The sequence below is a fragment of the Oryctolagus cuniculus genome, chromosome 2, assembly GCF_964237555.1.
Source record: "Oryctolagus cuniculus chromosome 2, mOryCun1.1, whole genome shotgun sequence".
Classification (NCBI taxonomy): domain Eukaryota; kingdom Metazoa; phylum Chordata; class Mammalia; order Lagomorpha; family Leporidae; genus Oryctolagus; species Oryctolagus cuniculus.
The window spans coordinates 7805879-7816080 of NC_091433.1; the positions used below are offsets into that span (position 1 = coordinate 7805879).

At 39.5% G+C, this 10202-nt stretch overlaps 1 long non-coding RNA gene across 1 annotated transcript; it reads right to left on the reverse strand.

Annotated features, from left to right (window-relative positions):
- Positions 1–7398: 7398 nt before the first annotated feature.
- On the reverse strand, positions 7399–9946 carry LOC127486276 (uncharacterized). Its single transcript, XR_007913009.2, has 3 exons — positions 8916–9946; positions 8707–8815; positions 7399–7549 (listed from the first exon to the last, which is right to left on the reverse strand). It is a non-coding gene; the product is annotated as an uncharacterized lncRNA (long non-coding RNA).
- Between the last annotated feature and the right edge of the window lie 256 nt (positions 9947–10202).

The following is a 10202-nucleotide window of genomic DNA, read 5'->3' on the forward strand; positions in this document are numbered from 1 at the left end:
TCTATAGAAAATTATTTGGGTTTAACAAATATGTTTTCATAAACTGTCCATGAAAAATAGTTCAACACTGCTTACAATAACTCAGGCTGAAATTTGATATATTACCTTATTTAAAAATGTCTTAATTTGGAGATTTTTAACAGGTTATTTCAAAATGTAAATCAAGGACATTGACAGATGGAAAACATAAGTATAGAAATGTGCATGGGTAAGGAAAATTAAATATTGGATACAAAAGCTTCTAATCTATACCCTTATGACAGAATTAGAAACTGATTCTCTGTTAAAGCAATGAGTTAAAGTAATCTATTATGTTCTCCTGATGTCTCTGTTAAATTCTGTTTGAAAACAACTGAGTTTTTATTAAGAGATATGGGTTATTTAAGTGTGTGCTTATTCTAACAATGATCAAATTTGTTACATATTATGTCATGATGTTAAGGGATCTTATTTCAACCAGATACTTTAAGCCTTCTTGGCATCCTTGACAGGCAGTCAAAAAATCAAAAATCAAATTTCCAGTAAATTTGGATTTTGATTTTTCCAGTTTGGGCCCAACTGGAAAAAATCAAAGGACATATATATGTCTCTCATCTTGTAGAGACACCAACTAATCAGGCTATTTGGACTATATTAGAAGTACTTTAAAGATGTGAAGTAGTGCTAAATTTTAAGTTTCTATAATATAAAATGGTATTGATACAAATGTCTGAGAATTAGAAAGTCTAGTGATCTTGGCCAGCGGCGCAGCTCAATAGGATAATCCTCCACCTGCAGCACCGGCACCCTGGGTTCTAGTCCCGGTCAGGGTGCTGGTTCTGTCCCGGTTGCTCCTCTCCCAGTCCAGCTCTCTGCTGTGGCCCAGGAATGCAGTGGAGGATGGCCCAAGTGCTTGGGCCCTGCACCCGCATGGGAGACCAGGAGAAGCACCTGGCTCCGGGCTTCGGATCAGCACAGTGTGCCGGCCACAGCACGCCGACTGCAACAGCCATTGGGAGGTGAACCAATGGCAAAGGAAGACCTTTCTCTCCGTCTCTCTCTCTGTCCAATCTGCCTGTCAAAAAAAAAAAAAAATAGTTTAATGATCTTGTGTTACCAAATGTGATGGTTATCTTGATGAAAGCCCAAGAGACCTAAAAGAGTTAAATGTTTGTAAAATCCTGCAGGTGCTTTCAAAAACATTGTGTGAAGGAAGCAAGTGGCTCTTGTTGGTTAATGAATTTATAATTTTAAACATGGCTATTTGGCTGGCGCCATGGCTCAATAGGCTAATTCTCCACCTGCGGTGCTGGCACACTGGGTTCTAGTCCCGGTCAGGGCACTGGATTCTCTTTGTCCCTCTCTCTCTTACTATCCACTCTACCTGTCAAAAAAAAAAATGGCTATTTAAAGTCTTTTGCCATCCACAGTCTTGTATAGGCTCCGATGGACTTTTTCCAGCCACATCTATTGTATTTAGTACTTTGGGACAGCTCTGTAAACAGATGAAGCCAATAATGTATTATAGGTACCAATTGAGAGAAAGTATGGTTAACTGAGGTTACTAAGAGCAGAAAGTAATTTGAACCATTTGGTAATTTACAAAAAGGAGTTAGAGATTTTTAAAAAAGGTAATTACTGAAGCAGCTTTATGTTCTACCTTGTATGCTATATGTGTATACATATTGTATGTCTACATGGAAAAATTTATTAAGAATTTTGTTTAATTTGGCTTATAGATAAACGATTGCCCATAAATTTACTTTTTTTATGTTTTTTTTTTTTTTTTGACAGGCAGATTTAGACAGTGAGAGAGAGACAGACAGAGAGAAAGGTCTTCCTCTTTCCATTGGTTCACCCCAAAGTGGCCACTACGACCAGTGCGTTGCAGCCGGCGTGCTGCGCTGATCCGAAGCCAGGAGCCAGGTGCTTCCTCCTGGTCTCCCATGCAGGCGCAAGGCCCAAGAACTTAGCCCATCCTCCACTGCACTCTCTGGCCACAGCAGAGAGCTGGCCTGGAAGAGGGGCAACTGGGACAGAATCCAGCCCCCCGACTGGGATTAGAACCCGGGGTGCCAGTGCTGCAGGTGGAGGATTAGCCTAGTGAGCCAGGGCGCCGGCCCTGCCCATAAATTTAAACTGCTAAAATTAATCAAAGTTATATTTTGATTCATGTGACCTGAATCTCTGTATCAGATGTTTTAAATCTGTTGGTAGAAAGAAGCTAGAAATGTTTTATATGCTTGTGCTTGAATTTGCTGGTTAAACAAGCTATACCATGTTAGATATTTAAGAGATGTTTCCAAATATATGTATTCTGAAATGTATAGAAGGCATTGGACCTTCTGGTAAATGTTTTCATAAGTTGTTATCTAATGGTTGAAATTGTTTGCTTAGTTTTCATTTGATATTCTATTGTCAGTAAGCGATCTGCGACTTGCTCCCTCATTTCTCTATTCTAAGCCCAACTTGTTCTCTCATTGTCTATTCTCTTCAAGGTAGGAAACTAATTCTATTCTGAAGGACGCTCCAAGATGCACAATTTTATCTATGTATCTTATAAAAGGGATGGCTAACATTTTTCTGTAACAGCATAGCCAAAATAAGAGCTTAAATTATGATTCCACAGCTAGATTTACTTTGGCATGGGCACAGTAAACAGGCAAAACCTCCCTTTCAGACCAAAGGGAAAGAAAGCTTTAAAGTGAGGACATAGCTTTTCTCAAGGGCATTGTCTACCTCAGAAAAACCACTATCAGCTCATGCGTGTGACTATGTGACTGTAGACTTCTAGTTTAGGCCACTGAAGATTAGAGACAGGGCTTGAGCACCCCCTTGACTTGCATCCTCTGGTCTGCTTTAACAAAAACCAGGAGGAAAAGAAAGCTAGGCATCAGAAGAAATGGAAAGATAGGCGGCAGGCCTATTAAAGCCTGCTCTGTACAGTGATCTCCCTCAGAGACCCAACAGGCCAGTCCAGTACAGTGGCTTTAGATATGGAAAGCCTGGGGTTTAAGCAGAATCCAGTTTATGAAGAGCCCTGGCAGCTCTGCCAGCCGAGAGTTGGATCACCGGAAATGGACCTGCCCTGGAGTTGAAGGACTTCAGGTCAGAGCCACAGATCTTACTGGCTCTAAGCTGAAAAGCCCTTCACGCGGCCTAGCTTACATAGTGACCACTGCTGCTGAGGGGACGGACAAATAGGGTCAGTAACATTGCAGGCACAACTGTAAATTTCCTGTTAGAGATGTCACCTGCCTTTACCTGGCCAGTTCTCCTCCCAGGCCACGTAGGTAATGGAAGTCAACAGGGTGCCTTTCCCAAGGGATTCACACCTCCCTTAGGATGTACCCCATGTGAAAAGATAGATGAGTCTGGGCTTCATAACTTACAAGGCCTTAAAGCCCACCTGATTATTATCAAGCCCCTTCTGTCAGTTTCTATTTGCCTCTCAATCGGAGAACTTATTCATGGCTTAGACAGCACCTTTCTTAGGTTCTCCAATAATGACTCTATTCTCTGTATCTAGCCCACTTGGGCCTCATTCCTTTGTAATCATAGGCTCTACTCTAACATCAGTGGCTCTACTCCCAACCTATGCGTATTGGTGGTCCTCTTCTCCACTTAATGTTGTACGATTGTTCAGATTGTACGATTGTTCAGAATTTCTCTACAGACAAACTCCTCTAACTGCAAAGGTTGAGTGGCTTTTCTCCCAGTCTTGGCTGGGATAAGCTTTAAGGGGGGAATGTTAGGAAAATGGCGCAGTTTTATCTATGGCACGATCTACATCCTGACACCATCCTAGGCTCTAGCACCCGCCACCATTGCTGGAAGCCAGGTGGCCACATGGCCCAACCACCACTGTCGTCACAAGGGGCTAGAGACACGCCCCCCCATTTCCTCTCCTCTATGAAATCCTCTCATTACCTGGTTAATGCCACTCTTAGAATCATCAGTTGCTATTCTCACACTGTCTTTTATACTACCATGCCTGTTTAAGTGTTTACAGCAAGTGATAATGGAACGAACCAAGGCCTTTAGCAACCAGGCAGTCAATCAAATGCTGTTGCTGCTACAGGGATATACTTGGCTCCCCACCCAGGGGACAGCAGCTTGAGACATCACCCCATGCCAGCAGAGAGTACCTCGTCACCCTATGTCAGCAGGAAGTAGCTCTAAAGACAGATCATCATCCCTCTACCCCTCCTGGACTTCTGGGACTAATGTAATCCCATACAACTCCTGCTTTATAAAAAACAAAAGGGGGGAATATTAGGAAAATGGCGCAGTTTTATCTATGGTGCAATCTACACCCTGACACCATCCTAGGCTCTAGCCCCCGCCGCCATTGCTGGAAGCCAGGTGGCCACATGGCCCAACCACCAGTGTCAAGCTCCACCCACATCCTAAAGGGATTCGCTGCTCCTGCTTCCCTGCCCGCCCTCTGGCAAAGCTTTAAAAGGACCAGTTCCTGAATACCTAGCTCTCTCACTGTCTCTGCTCTCTGGCTTCTCTCTCTCCTCTCTCTCTTGGCTCCTCTCTGCTCTCTCTCTTCTCTCCTCTCTGTCTCTCTCTCTTATGCTCTCTTTCTCTTTTTCCTTTTTCGCCCCTTCCCTCTGGTCTGCTGGGTTTTCCCAATAAACCCTTTTCCTTACTCCGGTGTTTGGTGTGTTTTGTGATGGCCTTACATAGGTGGCAGAAAAATTACATTCCTTCAGAAAATGCTTAAGCTTATTTGCTATAAACAAAAGGAAACCAGATATTATATACCTTCAAGGGATAGTCTATACATTCTATTGCTTCAGTTTATATAAGCATATGTTTTCTGTTCAAAGATGCAAAGTAATGTCCATTTTCAGTTTGTATTTGTTCTCCAGAACATCAAGTTTGGAACCTCAAAGCTGTGGATACAGAAAATTCAGCTGTACAAACTGCTAAGGTTGCTCAGTTGAATATTGCTAATGCCAGGGATATAAACCAAGTGTTTCTGGTACAGCAAAACAGGCTTACTAAGTGCCACGTTCCTGATAGCTGTTCCACAGTTACTGATCAGTCAAAGACCATCACTCATAGTTCACACAAGAATAAGTATTTTTACTCCTATTGATGTAGGCAGGCATACATGTTGAAATTGATTAGGTTTGTGAGCTGGAAGACCACACCCTGTATGACCTCATGCCCCTACCTGGCCACACCTGTATACCCACTGGACAATCAGGTTAATTAACCACTCCCATTGAAAGTGAATTAATAGCCAGGGACACAGTGTGCCTGCCCTTCCTTTCTTTGGCCTTTTGCCAGTGTGGGCCTGTGCAGTCCTGCGCCTCCAGAGTGCATGGCCTTTGGACCACCTACCTCATGCTTCCTGGCCTAGATGCTCCTCCACGTGTCTGGTTCCTGCTACTCGGTATGAATCCAGATTTTCCCTTCTCCTTAGATTGGACTAATGCTCTCACTCTCCTATCCATCTTTCTCACTGAATGAAAGCTTAAAAATGTACCATGCTGCCTCGTTCATTTAAGCCAGCATTCAGAATTCTTCTCTGAATATTAGGCAAGAGCCCACACAGGCTTATTAATATTGGGAATTTATTAATAAGCATACAGTGATATCATATGGTGCCCCAAGTTCTGATTTCAAGTGGTACTCAGGTGGGACTTTGGGCGAACTTTAAGAGGGTTACATTCCAATGTCATATTTTAGGGGGCCAATCCCGATATCATCATGATCCAACTTTTCTCTTTGAGGTCATTTGTTTTTTAAAAATGCTAATTGTTTGGGGTTTAATCATATTAATCAATAGTCAGAGTAATCAATAAAATTCCTGCCTTTTGAATAGATTATGTTAAGATGTCATTCTGTGTTATGCTGTTATATTTTTCCCTGCTATTCCTTTGTACCAGGAATTTTTTCAATGAAGTCTAAAGTTTTCACATGATTTAGAATTTTTTTACCCTATTATTTAAGTTGAAACAAATTTAGAAAAGCTATGTAAGCAAAAATAGCTTACTTTTAAACATACTCTCCTAAAAATTTACTGGCTCTGGAAATAGCTTTTGGGGACATGCATCAAATGCATTTATTGCAAGCTGCTAGTTAATTGGGACAGAAGGTTAAATAATCAGAATTTCCCATGAAAATACTGACAGAATTATCTTCATGGAAATTTATATCATATCCATCATATATTCCTTTGTTATTAGTCTGAGCATTTAATAACAATTTTCAGAGATATGTAGGGTGACCAACCCACTGGTTCCCTATGCCACCCCAGTTCTTGGTTTTCAGCAAGATTTGTCTATGATTTAGGATTTTCAGAACTCAGTTTTCCCATTATGGAATAAAAAGACAATGTCATAAATAAATTATATAACAACAACATTTGAATATTCAGTATTTTCAAATTAATGAAACAATTATTTTTCCTTTACAAGAAGAAAGAAAATGCTTTTACAAACAGACCACCAAAAACTAATGGAATCATAAATATATACATACAACGTTTACTGAAAGTGCTTCTTTAGTGAAGAGAGTAGAAATAGTAGAGCAAAATAGTAGAGAACTGTGCAGCATAAATTCGAAACCTTCACCTAATACCCTTTTCCCATTTCTTCTGTGGTCACGGAGACAAAAGCAATCTGAACATAGAAAGATAGCATGGAGATTTCATTCCCAGCTTATCCTGCAGCTGGGTGTGGCCATATGAAACAAACGTCCAAGTAGAAGTATCAAAACAGAAATATAAGAGGTTCTAGAAGTAAGATACGGCACATATCCCCCTCACCACTTGCTTGGCTCTGCTGCCTGGAATGTGGACAGCACACTGCATCAGGAAAATGAGGACCGCACTAGAAAACTTCTGTGACCTCACTTCCCCTGGCTTCAGGCTGGCTCCCTACACATTCTGGGAAACCTTGGGAATGTCGCATCTCTCCCTCACAGTTTCTTCATTTGTAATATGGGAATAATACTATATCAGAGGATTTTGAGAACTATTAAGAGCCAACAGGGGTGGTTGTTTGGAATAGCAGTTAAGATGCCACTTGGATATCTGAGTGCTTGGATTTGAGTCCCAGTTCTGCTTACAATCCCAGCTTCCTACTACTGCACTTCCCGGGAGGCAGCAGGTGATGATGCAGGTACTTGGGTTCCTGCCACACACTTGGGAATCTTCAACTGAGTTTCTAGCTTCTAGCTTCAGCCATGCCCACTCACAGCTGTTGTGGGCATTTGGTTAGTGAACCAGAGGATGGAAGAGCTCCCAGATATTCTCTCTCTCTCTCCCTCCCTCTCTCCCAGGCTAAAAAGATAAATAAAATTGTTTAAATAAAAGAATCAACAAATTTTGAAGCACATGGAATACTGTTTGGCAGAGTGAAAATTCAAAATTACCACCCATTTAACTCCTGTCCATTACAAAGAATAAACTTCTATATTGTTAAAGCCATTATCATTTCATCTTTTCTATTAGTTACAGTCAGACTTACTTTTAAGTAAAACAGCAAGCCGATATCCACTGCAGGTATAATAAAATGCAAGTTTTCATTAACGTGTCCATGGAAAACTACTGGAAGATAAAGAAAATTAGCATACTTAGTATTTATAAACTTGTGCTGCTAGGCAGATAAACAACTTTGTTATGCTGCTGTTCACTTCTCCATGAATCCAAAGTTACAGCTGACCTATCTCTAAGTCACCCTCCTGTTTTACATATATCATGCATATACCTATGTATATATACATACAATGTACTTCAAATAATTTTTGAAAAATTAAAATAAAAAGTAAGCTTATTTTGCTATAAAATTTTTTGAAATCCATGCATTTTTAGGGTCTTCAAATAGTTTACGGAAAATGCATGCTATTAAAAAAAAAAAAAAAAAAGCTCCATAGGGCGAATGCTATGGCATAGCGGGTAAAGCTGCCGCCTGCAGTGGCGGCATCCCATATGGGTGCTGGTTCGAGAACTGGCTGCTCCACTTCCGACCCAGCTCTCTGCTGTGGCTTGGGAAAGCAGTAGAAGATGGCTCAAGTCCTTGGGCCCCTGCATCCATGTGGGGAGACCTGGAGGAAGCTCCTGGCTCCTGACTTCTGATTGGCACAGCTTCAGCCATTGCGGCGAATTGGGGAGTGAACCAGCAGATGAAATTGTGTAACTCTGACTTTCAAATAAATAAATAAATCTTAAAAAAAAAACTCTGCATGAATTCCAAACCTTTTTATACCAACAATAATCTTATCTTTTAATTCTTTTTTTCTACAAACTCTTTAAAGCACTACCCAACACACACATACACATATATGTATGATTAGGTTGTTGATGCTGTTAAGCAAAAAAATTTCTATAGTTTTGACATTTACAGTTTGAAAAAGAGAGAAATGAACAAAAATCCTAGACTGTCATGAAAATTTGGTCAAAGGTGCTGTTTCTTTTCATGAAAATATTTTGGTTCTAGTCCTTCCAGATACAGAGATCATATTTAAAAGTAAATTCAATGGAAGTTAATTGCCTTGTTTGATTGATTTGTGCTATGTATATGTATTGAAATACCACACTATATCCCATAAAAAGTACAAGTATTACATGTTAGTCGAAAATTTTCAAAGTAAATAATCTAAAAAATTTATTTTAAAATGTAAGTCTTTAATTGGAAGATTACTAACATACTTGTTTTAAATTCTGGTAAATATCAAAAATAAAAATGGGCATTTATGATATTTTACCTGAATTATTTATTGGCTCCATTAACATTTTCCAGACGGTGAACTCTTGCAGGAATTGGTAGGGCTTCTCTTTTTATCTCCTATACGTGCTTTGGCACCAGACATGTAGCTAGTATACAGAAATTAGCTTTCAGAAGAATGAGTTAATAAATGATTTTCCTTAGACTATAAGGACTCTCAGACAAGCAAAGATTTGCCTACCAACCTACCTGTAGCTTCTAGAGGTAGAACCAAGTCCAAGTTTAGGTCTCCTGCCGTCCAATGTCATGCAATCAGCTCAATCCCACCATATGGCTCAAATCTTAGGAATGAGGGCTTTTATTTTTATCTCTTACTTTTTGTAAGTGGTGCTGAATGATGAAAACAAGAGGGACACGATATGATTCAAACTGCTGGTGATGAAAATAAATTAGCAGGAGGCGTCCTGAAGGTCTGGGAACTAATACCATCCACGGCAGCAGGCACATGTTTTTCCTGGCACACTTTGAGTCTTCACACAGAAGTTGGTATTTCATTACTTTAAGTATTTGTATTAGGGTGTTTTGTATATGTCAGTGGGATGGACGGAGAGGGAAAGATTAAAAAGAAATTTCTTGTTATAACACATTTTGAAAAGTTCTATATTTTACAGCATGGTTTATTTTTGGTTCACTTTCTCAGCATGCAGTCTTGACAATTTGGAGATAGAAAAATCTCTTACAGACAAGACTCCTTTGATGAAAATTCTTTTGTACATAGACTATCTAACTCGGGCTGCCCAACCTAAGTTTGAATCCTGGCTTCATTTCTTCATAACTGTGTGACTTTAGCTAGTGAAATAACATTCATGGTTCATTTATCTCTTTGGAAAATGTACTGTTGAAATTTAAATATATATGGATAGTACTTCATCAGGATGTCAAAACACTCAAAATTTTAAACAAAGTAGTATATGGGAAGCATCTAGAACACAGCCTGACAAATTTTGGATATTCTATTTGTTGACTATTTCTCTGAAATAAGTTCCCTCAAAACATAGTATCTTAAAACAGTAGAAATCTCAAAAAGTTCATCTCATACAAATAGAATACAATGGTATGGTTGGGGAAAAGGGTATTGGGGAGATATTGATCAAAGCATATACAATTTAAGTTTGATAGCAGGAATGCATTCGGGAGATCTCTCATACAACCTCTTATAGTTAATATGTTTCTTATTAAAATGTCAACAAAAATGATGTAAAATCTCACCATAAAATTGACAACTATGTGAAATAATGCATGTTAGTTAACCAGATTTTGTCATTCAATGGTGTATATAATTCAAAATATCATCTTGTATTTCCTAAATACACACAATTTCTGTCAATTTAAAATAAAAATAACTAAGCAACTAAAATTCTTTTGGAAAAGCAAAAATTATCATTTAGCATATATTGCACAATTTAGAATTATAGTGCACAAATCTGTCGGATGGCAGTGTTCTGGGTCCAAGTTCAGTGGGTGAGTCTGTGGATT